The sequence below is a fragment of the Sminthopsis crassicaudata genome, chromosome 1 (genome assembly GCF_048593235.1).
Source record: "Sminthopsis crassicaudata isolate SCR6 chromosome 1, ASM4859323v1, whole genome shotgun sequence".
NCBI lineage: Eukaryota > Metazoa > Chordata > Mammalia > Dasyuromorphia > Dasyuridae > Sminthopsis > Sminthopsis crassicaudata.
In genome coordinates, this window is record NC_133617.1 from 37,981,545 (window position 1) to 37,997,992 (window position 16,448).

Consider the following 16,448-nt stretch of genomic DNA (forward strand, 5'->3'; position numbering starts at 1 on the left):
CTAGCTATGTGACCCTGGGCAAGTTACTTAACCCCAATTGCCTCAGCAAAAATAAATAAATAAATAAATAAACAAACAAATAAATAATAAACAAACAAACAAACAAACAAACAAATAAATAAATAAATAAATAAATAGATAAATAAATAAATAAATAAATAAAAATATTATGCAATTAAGGAGTGAGAGAGTAATGTACTGGAGAAAGAAAAAAGGGAGAAGTGGAATGGTGCCATAAAAAAAGAGGCAAGAAAAAGCTTTTATAGGGGAGGGGAAGTGGGGGAAGAGAGGATGAGTAAGCAAACCTTATTCTCATCAGAGTTGGCTCAAATAGAAAATAACATACCAACTTATTAGAGATATAGAAATATATCTTATCCTTCAGAAAAACAGAAGGGAAATGGGACACGGGAAGGGGGATATGTTGATAAAAGAGGGCATATTGGGGGAGGGAATGGTCAGTAAAAACATAATAGCAATATTCTGGGATAATCAGCTGTGAATGACTTTGCTATTCTCAAAAATACAATGATCCATGACTAGTCTAAAGGACTAATGGTGAAAAGTCCTATTTCTACCCAGATTCTGTCTGAATACAGATTTTAGCAAGCATTCTCTGTCTCTGTCTCTACCTTTGTCTCTATCTCTATCTCTCTCTGTCTGTCTCTCTGTCTCTCTGTCTCTCACTCACTTATATTCTTGAAATTGTTTTGTATAACTTCACATGTGCTGTTTAAAATAAAGCTTGGGGTTGGGTATGAGGAACAGAATCTGGTACTGAAAAGTTTTCAAAACAGATGTTAAATATACTTTAACATATTTAACATGCATGGGACTACATGCCATCTGGAAGAGAAGGTGGAAGGAAGGAGGGGAAAAATTGGAATTGAAGTTTTTGCAAGGGTCAGTGTTGAAAAATTATCTATGCATATATTTAGTCAATAAAAAGCCATAATAATAATAATAATAATAATAATAATAATAATAATTTTGGCAACAGTAGAAGGTATTGAATATTTTTAAAAAAATAGATATTAAAAATTTAAGTATAACTAGGGAAAATATTAAATAAATAAATTCAAAATTAAAAAAAAAAAAAGAGTTAAATGTATTGGTCAACCTGCCATGTTGGGGGGGGGGGGAGGTGGAAGGAGAAGAAAAATTAGAACAAAAGGTTTGGCAACTGCCAATGTTGTAAAATTGCCCATGCATATATCTGGTAAATAAAAATCATTATTAAAAAAATAGTTAACCTTTTACTGATTTCTTGAAATCATAGCCTTTCATTCCTGAAACTACATTTCAAAATGTACATATATATGTGGGCAGATTGGCAGTACAGTGAATAGGGTGCCAGGCATGGGGACAGGAAGTCAATAAAACCTGAGTTCAAATCTAGCCTCAGATACTTATCAGCTATATGACACTGTGCTACAATCACTTAATCTTGTTTGTCTCATCTGTAAAATAAACTACAGAAAGAAATGGCAAACCATTCCAATATTTTGTCCAAAAAACCTCAAATGGGGGTGGAGCCAAGATGGTGAAGAAGGCACACATGACTTTCTGAGCTTCTGTCTACCCTCATTACTAATTATTAAAATCAGCCTCAAAAATAGCACTTGATTGGTAAAATCATGAAGATTGGAAGTACCACAAATTACCAGCCAAAGATAATCTGTAAGATTACCAAAAAACAACAACAAAAAAAAATTTGTCCTGAGTGGAGCACAAGCTGGGATAGAACCCCCTGGCTAGCATCTGGAGTGGATCAGGGGCCGGGGTGATCTCTGTAGTTGGAAAATTTTCAGAGAGGACTCTACCATAGATTGGGCTGTTCTTCTTTAGTTGCAAAGCAGTAGACCAGCAGAGAAATTAAAGCCAAAGGTAGAGGGTACTCTAAAAAAATGCCAGAACCTAACAGGATCTGGCTATACCCACCCAAAACCAAAAGTGAATGAACTAGCACAAGCTACAACACAGCTGTGCAGCTGCATTCTGCAGCAGAGCCTTTAGTGGGGGCAGTCACAAATCTGTAGGGCAGATGGGTACAGCCTAGGGCAGCCTCAAATCTGCACAGTGGGGGGCTTGGCCTGCAGCAATAGAATTTCTGTAGCAGCTGTGTTCTTCAGGCAGAGACACTTCCAGTGTTGTGAGAGGTAGAGCAATTGCTAATACCCAAAGTGGGCTTTTATAGGGGGGCAGTGACACTTTCAAAGGTCAGCCTCTAGCCCCAAGGCAGTTGCTAATCCTCATAGCAGGGCTTCTCAAAGGGCACTTCCCCAGCTCACCCAACCTTGAGTCAGAGTCACTTCTGGTGTGGAGCTTTTCCCAGAGCACTCCTACCACTCAGCCATGGTTTGCAGCCCATTTGCAGGACAACTACTATCCATATACCTATCCCTGTAGAAGAAGCTGGTAACCCCATTGCCTTAAAGGCAGATACTAAAGGCTTTTAAAAAATGAGTAAAATAATCAAAAGAATAATGGATAGCTTCTTACAGAAAGAGAGCAGGCGTTCAACCCCGAGAAAACTAATAGCAGTCTCCAGATATTACCCAAAAGGGGGATATAACCTGGTCCCCATCACACAAGGCTCTCATAGAAAAAACTATTAAAAAATCTTAAAAGAGAGCTAGAATAAAAATGGGGAAAGGAAAGAGAAGCTATGCAAGAGGGTAACAGCTTTCTGAAATCTGAATTGGAAAAGATAAAGAACTCCCAAGACAGTAGGATTTGTGAATTGGAAAAAGAAAATTCCTCAGTTAAAAAAAATGAAATGGAAAAACAAAATTACATAGAGCAAAACAACTCATTTAAAAATTCAATTGGACATATACAAAAAGAAGTAAAAAAAAAATCTAATGAAGAAAAATAACATTAAAAATCAGAACTGAATAAATAAAAATGAATGATCCATTGAGACATCAAGAATCAGTCAAGCAAAACCAAAAAAAAAAAAAAAAAAAAAATGAAAAATGAAAAATGAGGAAAAAATGTTAAATATCTACTTGGAAAAAACAACAGACCTGGAAAATAGATCTAGGAGAGATAATCTGAGGATCATTGGACTTCCCAAAAATTATGATGAAAAAAAGAGCCTAGATATTATTTTACAAGAAATCATCAAAGAGAACTTCCCAGATGTACTAGAATTAGAAGGTAAAATAGGCATTGAAAGAATGCATCGAACACCTTCTGAAAAAGCCCCTAAAATAAAAATTCCAAGGAATATTGTAATCAAATTTCAGAATTATCAGACTAAGGAAAAAATATTACAAGCAGCCAGAAAAGAACAATTTAAATACCGAGGTGCCACAAAAAGGATCACTCAAGATCTAGCTTCTTGTACATTAAAAGATTGAAGGGCCTGGAATCTGATATTTCAAAAAAGCAGAAGAACTTGGAATTCAGCCAAGAATAAACTACCCAGCTAAGCTGAGCATTTTCTTCCATGGAAGAAGATGGACATTTAATGAAACAGATGAATTCCATTTGTTTCTAAGGAAAAAAAAAAAAAAAAACAGATCTAAACAACAACAACAACAAAAAAATGATCTCCAACCATCAGACTCAAGAGAAGCAGAAAAAGGTAAAAAGAACTCTTGAGAACTGTATTTCTGTTATGGATATACATAAAATCTACATGTATAATTTGATTTTACTGATATATCATAAAAAAGGGAACTAGAAATGGAAAGGGGATAATGTTAGAAAAAGAGAAAAGGGGAGATTAAAAAGAGGGAAACTACATCCCACAAAGAGGCAAAGAAAACCTATCATATCTGAGGGAATTTAGAGAGGAAGAGGAACATTGTATGAATCTTACTCTCATCAGAATTGGCTCAAAAAAAATATAATTGACATATTTGGTTTACAGAGAAACTTCTCTAATCTCATTAAAAAATGGGAGAGGAAAAGGGAAAAATAAAAGAGTAATAAGGGAAAGGTACAAGAAAGGGGAAGAGATTCAAAGGGGGTGGAATGGATCTTAAGAGGGAGGAAGAGATCTTAAAGAGGGAAAGTTGCGTGGGGCCCATAAATTTAATACTGGGAAAGGAGGAAAAAGGGGAACAAGGGGAAAAAAGCATGATCTGGGGATAATAAGATGGCAGGAAATACAGAAATAGTTATATTCACTGTAAATGTGAATTGGATGAACTCTCCCATAAAGCAGAGGCATATAGCAGACTGGATCAAAAGTCAAAACCATACAATATGCTGATTACAGGAAACACAATTAAAGCAGGGAGATATATACAGAGTAAAGGTAAAAGGCTGACGCAGAATCTATTATGCTTCAGCTGAAGTAAAAAAAGCAGGGGGAGCCATCCTTATCTCAGATCAAGCAAAAGCAAAAATTGATCTAATAAAAAGAGATAAGGAAGGAAACTATATTTTGCTAAAAGGTATCATAGGCCATAAAGCAATATCAATACTAAACATATATGCACAAAGTGGTATAGCATCTAACTTCCAAAGGAGAAATTAAGAGGGTTGCAAGAAGAAATAGACAGCAAAACTATAATAGTGGGAGATCTCAACCTTTCATTCTCAGAATTAGATAAATCAAACCACAAAACAAATAAGAAAGAAATTAAAAGGTAAATAGAATATTAGAAAAATTAGGTATGATAGATCTTTGGAAAAAACTGAATGTTAACAGAAAGGAGTATACTTTATTCTCAGCAGTTCATGGAACCTATACAAAAATTGACCATATATTAGGACATAAAGACCTCAAAATTAAATGCAAGAAGGCAGAAATAGTAAATGCTTTATTTTCAGATCATGATGGAATAAAAACTACATTCAACAAAAAGTTAGGGGTAAATAGACCCAAAAGTAATTGGAAATTAAATAATCTCATCTTAAAAATGATTGGGTGAAACAGCAAATTATATACACAATTAATAATTTCATTCAAGATAATGACAGCTATAAGACATCATACCAAAATTTGTGGGATGTAGCCAAAGCAGTAATAAGGGGAAATTTTATATCTTTAGAGGCTTACTTGAACAAAACAGAGAAAAAGATGGTCATTGAATTGTGCTTGCAAATTAAAAGCTAGAAAAAGACCAACTTAAAAACCTCCAATCAAATACTAAACTTGAAATTTTAAAATTATGAGGAGAAATTAATAATATTGAAAGTTAAAAAAAACTATTGAATTAATAAATAAAACTGAGTTGGTTTTATGAAAAAAAAACAACAACAATAAAATAGATAAGCCTTTGGTAAATCTAATTAGAAAAAGGAAAGAGGAAAATCAAATTGTTAATCTTAAAAATGAAAAGGGGGGTACTTTCCACGAATGAAGAGGAAATTAGAGAAATAATAAGGAGTTACTTTGCCCAACTTTATGCCAATAAATTTGATAACCTATGTGAAATGGATGACTACTTCCCAGATTAATGGAAGAGGAAGTTAATTGCTTAAATAGTCCCATTTCAGAAAAAGAAATAGAACAAGCTATTAATCAACTCCCTAAGAAAAAATCCCCAGGACCAGATGGATTTACATGTGAATTCTACCAAACATTTAAAGAACAATTAGTCCCAATGCTATACAAACTATTTGAAAAAATAGGGAATGAAAGAGTCCTACCAAATTCCTTTTTTGACTCAGACATGGTACTGATACCTAAACCAGGTAGGTTGAAAACAGAGAAAGAAAATTATAGACCAGTCTCTTAATGAATATTGATGCTAAAATCTTAAATAAGATATTAGCAAAAAGACTTCAGAAAATCATCCCCAGGATAATATGTTGTGATCAAGTAGGATTTGCAGGGCTGGTTCAATATTAGGAAAACTATTAGTATAATTGATCATATTAATAACCAAATTACCAAAAAAAAAAACCATATAATCATCTCAATAAATGCAGAAAAAGCATTTGATAAAATCCATCATCTATTCCTATTAAAAACACTTGAAACTATAGGAATAAATGGACTTTTCCTTAATGTAACATGCCCTCTTGGCAGTTACAATTACTAGTCTGTCCTAGACCCAACAGAGTACCTTTGACCACTGTCCTTTGCAGTGTCAACTCTACCCGGCTCGTCTCCTCTGAGGCCTTCAAAAGTCTCTGGCCACAATCTCTTGAATCTATAGCTTAAAAACCGGTAGCACGCTCAAGAACAGCCACATGTAATCTTAAAGGCCTTTATTATACCTTCTCACATAATGCCCTGACTTGATGCCCTGACTTGTTGGTTCCCGAGTGAACACCTGGTCAGACCCACCTGTTCACTACCAAAATCCTTACCTCTTTTGGCTACCCATCTTGGATTGGCCACCCAGGCTGGGGAGCCAGGGTGTACAGCGCCAGGTTAAAGAGAGTGACTGCTGCCTGCAGTGGGCTTATAAAGGGCCTGTGAGGTCACACACACAGCCAATAAGCAAGAGAGTCACCCATTATGAAGCTATCTCATTGTGGCCAAGATTCCACCTACAAGGCAGTCCTAATATCCACAGAAATTACTTCCGGGCCTCAATCTCCCGATGCACTGTGTCCGCCCATTTAAAGGGCCCTTACAATTCCCTTATCTTGTTTTGTGGGAACCACACATCTCATCAAGCTAAACTTATAGCACCAGCTATAGTTCACTTGATCCATGAGATGACAGAGTGTTATGCCCAAGGAGGTACAAAGCAGCAGATCAGTAAACAGAAGGATGACAATGAGAACTAGAGATCATTATTGATCACAAAATAGAAAAATTTGACTATATCAAATTGAAAAGATTTGTACAAACAAAACTAATGCAGACAAGATTAGAAGGGAATCAATAACCTGGGAAAACATTTTTACACTCAAGGGTTCTGATAAAGACCTCACTTCTACAATATATAGAGAATTGATTCTAATTTATAAGAAATCAAGCCATTCTCCAATTGATAAATGGTCAAAGGATATGAACAGACAATTCTCAGATAAAGAAATTGAAACTATTTCTAGCCATATGAAAAAGTGCTCCAAGACATTATTAATCAGAGAAATGCAAATTAAGACAATGCTGAGATACTACTACACACCTGTCAGATTGGCTAGAATGACAGGGAAAGATAATGCAGAATGTTGGAAGGGATGTGGGAAAACTGGGACACTGATGCATTGTTGGTGGAATTGTGAATACACCCATCCATTCTGGAGAGTGATTTGGAACTATGCTCAAAAAGTTAGCAAACTGTGCATACCCTTTGATCCAGCAGTATTATTACTATGCTTATATCCCAAAGAGATTTTAAAGAAAGGAAAGGGGCCTGTATGTGTGAGAATGTTTGTAGCAGCCCTCTTTGTAGTGGCCAGAAATTGGAAACAGAGTGGATGCCTATCAATTAAAGAATGGCTGAATAAATTGTGGTATATGAATATTATGGAATATTATTGTTTTATAAGAAATGACTAGTGGGATGATTTCAGAAAGGCCTGGAGAGACTTGAATGAACTGATGCTGAGTGACATGTGTAGGACCAGGATATCATTATATAATTCAGCAAGAACACTATATGATGAACAATTCTGATGGACATGGCCCTCTTTAACAATGTGATGAACCAAATCAGTTCCAATAGAGCAGTAATGAATCGAACCAGCTACACCCATTGAAAGAACTCTGGTAGATGATTATGTACCCCTGCATAGAATTCCTAATCCCTCAATTTTTGTCCACCTGCATTTTTGATTTTCTTTACAGGTTAATTGTACATTATTTCAAAGTCCTATTATTTTTGTACAGACAAAATAACTGTATGGACATGTATACATATATTGTATTTAACTTGTCTTTAACATATTTTACATGTATTGATCAACTTGCCATCTGAGGGATGGAGTGGGGAGGAGGGGAAAAACTGAAACAAAAGGTTTTGCAATTATCAATGCTTAAAAATTACCCATGCATATATATCTTGTAAATGAAAAGTTATAATAAAAAACCTCAAATGAGTTCAGATAAAAGTTAGACACAACTGAAATAACTGAATAACAATGTATATGTATTTGTATAACAATATATGTTTGTGTTGATAGTATATTATGAATGTATATGTAAACCTCATTGTGTAAGGAAAACCAAAATATTTTTGGGTTTTGTTTGTTTGTTGTTTTTGTTTTTACTTTTCCTGTGTTTTCTCTTCTGATTTATTCTTTGCTCTGATTTAAGAACTTTTTCCTTTTTATTATGTAAATCTATTTTATGCCACCTATTTATAATATACTTTATATTGATATATTTACTTTATTAGCCTATCCAAATTTCCTGATCCTTTACTTTTAAGGAATCTTCCTTTCTGGCTGAGAATTTTGTCCTTGCATATTTTGTCCTTGTGTTTTTCCTTTCTCCCCCTAAAACTAAAAGTACTCTAAGGGAAATTCATCTCTATTGTTTCCTTCCTATTCTCCACAAAATTCCAGAGAGCACAAGATTTTCCCTATTCTCATAATGCAGTCTCTCTCCACTCATTGGATCACTTTCAGAATTCTTATCTATTGTCAAAGTAAAGCTCAAGTGAAGTGAGCCTCTTCCTCAGTCTCAACAGGCTATCCCTCAGGTGAAAGGGATGTCTTCATTTCTTAAATTACTTCTGGAGTGTTTTGATGGGTGCCCCTTATGGAAGGGATATGTAAAGTCTTTTTGTGAATATGGGTTCCTTTCATACAATTTAGAATTTTGTTTCAGGACTAAAAAAAAACTCCTAAAGTCATTGTGTTTATTTTTTTTAATTTATTTTTAAGATGAGGAGATGTAGGCCAGAGAGAAGTTAAGTGATTGACTAGATTGTTTTAAGTGGAATATCTGGATTTCAAACTCAGGTTCTTTGACTTCAAATGCTGTTCACTTTCCACTACATTACAGTCTTCCCAGCAATATACTTATCATTGCATATCTCATATCTTCACAGTTGGATGTAAGCTCTTTAACCACTCAACCAGCAAGCATTTATTTATCCCTATTATGTGCCAGGAATTCTCCTAGATACTGGAAATGCAAAGAGAAAAGCAAGACAATCCCTATTCTTCAGGAACTTATGACAAACATGAAAAAAAAATTCTTGCCCTAAGGATCATTTTAAAGAAAATATAATAAATACACATATAAGATTATGTAAAAAGATGCAAGAAGTCCAAAAAGACTAGAAACTCACTTATGAAGTACAGACCTCTGAATAAGACCTTATTGGTCCTGTAGAACTACTATTCCATTTATGCATGAATCTTAAAATCTTTCAATGTGCTAAGAGGTCCTGGTTCATCCTCGAAGTACAGTGAGGTTTCCCCAAAAAATAAAATGAGAGAGTTGGAGAAAATGATCTTTAGGATCACTTCTAACTCTCACTTTGTGTGATATTATGAAGCTATACAGATCAGATAAAATAAGAATTTAATGATGGAGGAGAAATCATTAGAATGAGTATTTGAGAGACAGACATAAGTAGACAGACAGACAGACAGAGAAGGAGGGAATAGAAGAGACATGAGCATAGTAATGTAATAAAGAAAAAGATTTACTTGGGCAACATTGTCATAGTTGCAATAAGAAAGGATCCATTAGATGCAAATAGATCAATTCAATGGTGAGGGCTATTTCATATCTCTGTATCTTTAGTGTCTACATAGTGTAGACTTTCTGCTACCAAGCCCAGAGCAAGTTGGAGCAATCCAAAAATTGATAGTTATCAGATGGGCAATTATAGGAAGAGAAGAAAGGAAAACAGAGACCAGATTCCTTGAGTGATCCTCTGATTTAAGATATTGGAGAAAGATGAGGCACTAGCCAGAGAGATTAAAACAGAACAGTCAGAAAGCAGGAAGGAAAAATATGGCATAAGGGTAGTTATGGAATTTTTCTTGTAGAGATGAAATCTGGTGGTCATGTTTTGAAATATCAAGATTCATTTTGCTGCCCTTAATAAATGTTGGAATATTGCATTATCTCAAAGGATCACTAATGAGCACAAAAAATTCTCACCTTTAGACAGCTTTGCCTCTCTTCTTGTGCTATAGCTCACTTCTACCCCTTGACCCCAGCCCCAGATTCATTTCTAGAGTTCTATTTGGGGATTACTTATTTTCTTCCAGAGAGATTTCTCATATGGTAATTGTATCATTTGTGGTAATTAAGCAGCAAGACTCTCTTATGACTTCATTAGGATTCAACGTTGATGGGAATTGATAACAGACTTTGCATGTTCAAAACATTTTACATTGCAAATAAAAAGTACAGTTCTGGATCATGGTTAATTCAAACTTATATGATTTCCTCAAAGTATCATCCAGCAACTCTTGTCCCTTTTGAAGCCCTGCTTCTGAATAGAATTATCCATATGTAGTAAATCCATTTCCTCACTTTCTATTCATTTCCCTATACTTTATCATCTAGGTTTTCAATACATGCTATGACTGATTCTGCTGTCTCTGAAGATGCTAAGGCTTTTACCACTGCTTAAAGTAGAAAAGGCTTTCTTAATAGGTGATAGATTCTTTCTCCTTTGGGAATATCATGTAGAAGTTGGATGATCACTTGTTAGTTTTGTTATATATGGGATTTCCTTGCTATATACATTGTTTTATATATATATATATATATATATGTGTGTGTGTGTGTGTGTGTGTGTGTGTGTGTGTGTGTGTGTGTACATATATATAGGATTTCTTTGCTATATACATTTTAATATATATATATATATATACATATATATGTACATATATATAGGATTTCTTTGCTATATACATTGTAATATATATATATATATATATATATTACAGCTCTTTCCAACTCTGATATTGTATGAGTCTCTCACAATCACTGATATTTTCTCATTTCTCATCACTCTTGACCTTTCTATTGCTCTTAAAAAACATTGACTACACACTCCTGTATACTCTCTCTTTCCTTGGCTTCCACAATGCTGCCCTCTCAATTTTTCTCATACAATTTTTATCATTTTTTTTCCTCCTTTGTGGAATTGTCATCCTTATCTTTCTGCTGAATGTGATCCTTTTTCAGATCTTAGTTCTTTACTCACTTTTGCTCACTTTCTTCATTCATCCACTAGTGATCTCCTCAGCTCCCATGGACTCAATTATATTTTTAGAGATAACTATAAAGGGTGGCTAGGTGGCACAATGGATAGACTACCAGCTCTGAAGTCAGGAGGACCTGAGTTCAAATCTAGCCTCATTCACTTAACCCTTCCTAGCTGTGTGAACTTGGGCAAGTCACTTAACCCCAATTGCCTCAGCAAATATATATATATATATATATATATATATATATATATATATATATATATATAACTGTAACTCTCTTCTGTGTCTATGTATATGTGTGTGTGTGTGTATGTGTGGTGTGTGCATGTGTACACTCATACATAAAATACATAGATATGTATGTAAATACATGTAGAAAAAGAGAGCTATAACTTCTCTCCTAATATTCAATCTATCATTACAAATTGTACAATATTCTATCTCTATCTGAAAATCCTATAGGCATATTAAAGTCAATAAGTCCAAAGTAGAACTGATTAAATTCTCCCATTCCCACAAAATATTAATTCTCCAGATTTTTCCATTTTTCTGGGTGCTACCATAATTCTTCTAGTGACCCAGGTTCATAGCCTCTGGATCATCTATGGCTCTTCTCTTTCCCTTAAACACAACTTCTAATCAGTTGCCAAGTATTACCAAGAGAGTTGCCATCAATTCTTTCACATGCATCCCCTTTTTTATCCATGGAACCTTGTTCTAGTTTATTATCTCTTTCTTGACCTTTGGCAATAGCCTCCCAATGGTTCTCTTCATTTTAAATATCATTAATCTTCTTTCTTTACCTCTCTGGAGAATTTGAAACTATTGATCATAATCCTCTTTGCCTCTCTATTTTTATAGTTTTATTCTTTATTGACTCTTCCACCTTTGTGATTGTTCCATCTTGGTCATCTTTGTTGTATTTTCAACTGTATCACATCCATTCATTGTAGAAGCCCCCTCTCAGCTTTGTCCGAGGAACAACACTCTTTTCTGTGTACTCTGTAGCTTCTCATGTATGCAAGTGATCAGATGATTTGTATATCCAGTGCTAGCCTCCTTCCTAAATTCTAATCCCATAGGGTTTATTGAGCATTTTCAACTTGTCTATTTAACATTTATATCCATAAGCATAAAAGAATCAAATATAGAAAGCAAAACTCATTCATTTCCACCTGTAAGCCTCCCCTCTTCAGAATATTTCTATTACTTTCAAGGATGACATCATCCTTCCAGGCATTAAGGTTCACAACCTCATTCTTGAAACCTTACACTTGTTTACCCCCATATTCCCTAAAGTGCTCAATCTTTTCATTTATTTCTTCATATCATTTCTTTCATAGGTTTCTTTTCACCATTTATATGTCCTCCATTTCATTACCTGAGATATAATAATAACTTTTTAAATAGTTCTCCATAATTTATGTCTCTCTCTTCTCCAACATATGCCTTGCACCACTGCTATTTCCCTACTACACTAAAACATAGATATGGCCATGTTATCTTCTTACTCAATAAATTTAAAGGCTCCCTATAAATCTGGAATCAAATACTCACTCTTCTGTTTGGCATGGTAATAGTTACACTTATGTATAATATAATATGATGTGTATATATATGTGTGTGTGTGTTTTATATATGTATATAGATACATATATATATACACAAATACACTAACTACCCATAGCATGTGTGTACTATACAATATATAAATATTCATGTACAGATATATAAATACATGTGTACATATATCGTATGTGCACTTATTTACACATGCTGCTCATTAAAATGTAAGCTTCTTGAGGTCAGGGACTCTTCTTTGTTAAGGATCATGCCTAAGTGAAGGGGCAGGTCAATTCTCTGAGAGCCTCCACAGCTGTGAATCAAACTTGAAAAAGTTGCAAAGCAGCCTTTGCAGATGTTCCTTATAGATAGGGAATGAAATAAACTGGAGGCAAGAGGGAAGAAGAGAGAGGCTAGAGAACACAACAGCCTTTCAATCTCCTTGTATCATCATCACCCTCTAACATAAAGAGATCCATTCTAACTCAGACCACACTGAGTTGGATAGCTAGCAGCCGCTGGAAGGTGGATCCCATGTCAGAATATTCTTTATTCTCTGTATCCCAGGTACTTATCATGGAATATCATACAGAATAAGGCTACAATAAATGCTTACTAATTGATTGATCAACAAAATAGTGCTCAAAACTTTATACACACATGGTGTGATAGGATGAACATTGGCATTGCTGTCAGGGGACTTGAATATAAATTTTGTCTCTTCTTAGAACTTGTAAGATTTAGATGTCATTTTTCTCTGAGTTTCATTTTTATCTTCTATAAAAGGAAGGATTTGGACCAGTTGTATCTAAGGTAGCTTTTAATTCTATAGCACTCTTTATCAACAAGCATTTGTTAAGCACCTTCAATGAACGAGCCTATATGCTAGACATTTGGGATATAAAAACAAATATGGTAATAAGCTTAACTAGAGCTAGTAGAAAATATAAAGCAAGCATTAAAATTTATTTAAATAAATGAGGTAAAAGCACAAGAAAAAAAATAGAAATGAGAGTTATAAAAGAAGACAAGAAAAATAAAGGAAACAATATGGCATAAAAGGTCCAAAATCTTGCCTAAGCAACAAACTTCCTAAAAGTTAGAAAGGAACTAACAAAAAATTTTAAAGCAAAATCAAAGTCTGAAAAACAGAAGAACATATAATATATCTAATAGCAAATACAACTGACTTGGAAAAGTGATTCAGGAAAAATAATTTAAGGATAATTGGTAATGGAGATAATACATGTATCCTAACAAAACCTCATCATCATCAGGAACCACAAAAAGAGAGGTAGTTGGAGTGATTTTTGATGACTTTAAAAGAATAGTGGAAAAGAGAGGGTAGAAGAACATACTTGAATGGAGAAAGGAGATGAAGAATAGGGAACATTATCTAGCATAATGGGAATATACAAGTAGCAGTCTATATAAATAAGGAAGAAGAAGTAGGGTAACAGGTACTCTCCAACATCATCTAATCTGAACTGCTGTAAGGAGGGGAAATATAGACAGAAATACATTTCATTCACCAGAAAATAGAAGGGAAAAAGGAAAGGAAAGAGGCAGTAAAAGAAAGGGTAGATTAATGAAGAGATTATGCCTAAACAAAAGAAAATCTAATTAAGTATGTGCAACCAATTAGAATCTGAAGGATACCCATCAACAGGTAAATGATGGCTGAACAATTGCAATATATAAATAATATGACAAAATTAATTTGTTATAAGAAATGATAAAGGAGATGGTTTCAGAGAAGCCTAAGAAAATATGTAATAACTAATACATAATGAAGTGAGCAGAACTAGTAAAATAGTTTATACAATGACAATAATATTACTTAAAAAAAAAAAAAAACAACAACAACCCTCTGTAAGGTACAGAAATGAGTGGAATAACCAATCATGAATCTAGGAGATTCATGATAAAACTACTTACCTCCTGTTAGCAAGATAATGGATTCAGAGTGCAGATTGATACCTATTAAAGATATTAACAATATGTGCATTTATTTGGAAATGAAGGGTCTGTTTTTCTTTCTTTATCAATGTTGGGTAAAAGATGGGAGAGAAAAAAGGCAGGTATTTATTGATTCAAAAAATAAAATCTAATTTAAAAATAAATGCCTATTAAGCAAATGAAAGTAATCAGTTCTATTTATCCATCAGAATTCCTATCATTTGCAATCAGCCATATTGTATACATCCCTTAAAGTAATAATAGGATGCAGAATTGTATTTCCACCATTTATTTCCTCAAGTAAAATCAGTTCAAGTAAAAAAATATTAAGTATACACCAGTTATCTGCCAGTCATTCATTGTGCTGAACTTCTAGATTACAAAGCAAATTAACAAATAGTCAGTGCTTGCTCTCAAGGAGCTTACAGTTTTATACAGAGAGCAACATAAGTGTACTTACATACAAACTAGCCATATTTGGAATAAATTGTAACTTTTTCTCAGATGGACGGCAGTAGGATTAAGCAACAAAGGAACACTGAGGAAAGAATGATTAAGGGCAAGATATTTAACTTCTCTTGTCTTCATTTCCTTCACCTTTAAAATGACTAGCATGGTTGTTCCAATCTGTAGTAGTAATTGTAGTATCAGTAGTAGTGGTGGTGGTAATATTGAAATGCTGTAAATTATCTTTTAAAAAGCTGTAGAAAGTGACTTGTGGCTAAGCAAGTGTCCATATTTCCAATAAAGGCATAAAGGTGGATCATTCAAAATTATGTAATGGCTAGTTAACTTCCATTCATAGGCAAAGTAGGCTTGAGAGTAGTTAGGAAAAGAGTCGGTGATCACCAATTACTGGTATGTATTTAAGAAGAGCAACTGTAACTAACTGACTTCATTTTATTATTTTTTGACAAAGTCATTAAACTGGAATACTATTGACATTATATGCCTGAAAATCAGTAAGGCATGAGAACATTACTCACAATATTCCAATTGATAATGATGAGGAAAACCCTGAAACTTCCCTGATTTTGGGGGGGAGTGAGAAACTCTCCTTGAACTCTGGAGAAACTCTCCTCTGGGAGAGGCCCACCTCAGAGAATCAAGATAAAGTGGTTTCATTCTGTTATCTTGGTGGGACTAACAGCACTCTCTATTGAGCTGAAAATTGACTCAGGACTACTTACTGGGAGTGGTCTCATTCAACCAGAAATCTAGATCGGAAGGCAGTGATGACATTGAAGTAATTTCATTAAATTGAAATTTCAGTCTCAGATTTCCTATTTAAAGGGCAATTTGGGGGCTCATTTCTTTGCAGAGGCCTAAAAGCAGGAATCATGCCATGCCAAGGGTTTCTCTTTGGCATAGCTGCCTGCCAGGACCCCTGCCAGCTGTGAAGACATTCTGTTCTCAGCATTAACACCTCTGTTTATCTCTCTACCAGGATTTCTCTGCTAGGACCTTTATCTCTCTGTCAAAACCTTGTCACTGAAGAAGTCAGTCTCCTAGCAAAAACTGACTTCTCAGTGCCAATATACTTACTTTTGCCAGTCTAATATTTCTGGTTTGTGAATTCTTTCATGGTGGACCTGCACCAACCAAAGAGAGGTTCTCACAACTCTCTGCACTGCTACTAACCTCATCAATAAGAAAGAGTGATGTGAGCTCAATGACAGAACATAGAAATGGATTAGCCTTGACTAATAATACTCATAAGAAATATTCATTCATGAATCAATGTCATCTGGAAAGGATGTTACTACAAATGTTCCAGAGGTCATAAGATCATAGATTTTGGGCTATAAAGGATTACATGAGCCATGTAATCAAAGAATCATAGCTAGAAGAAGTCTAGTAAACCTCCTTTTACTAGATATGAG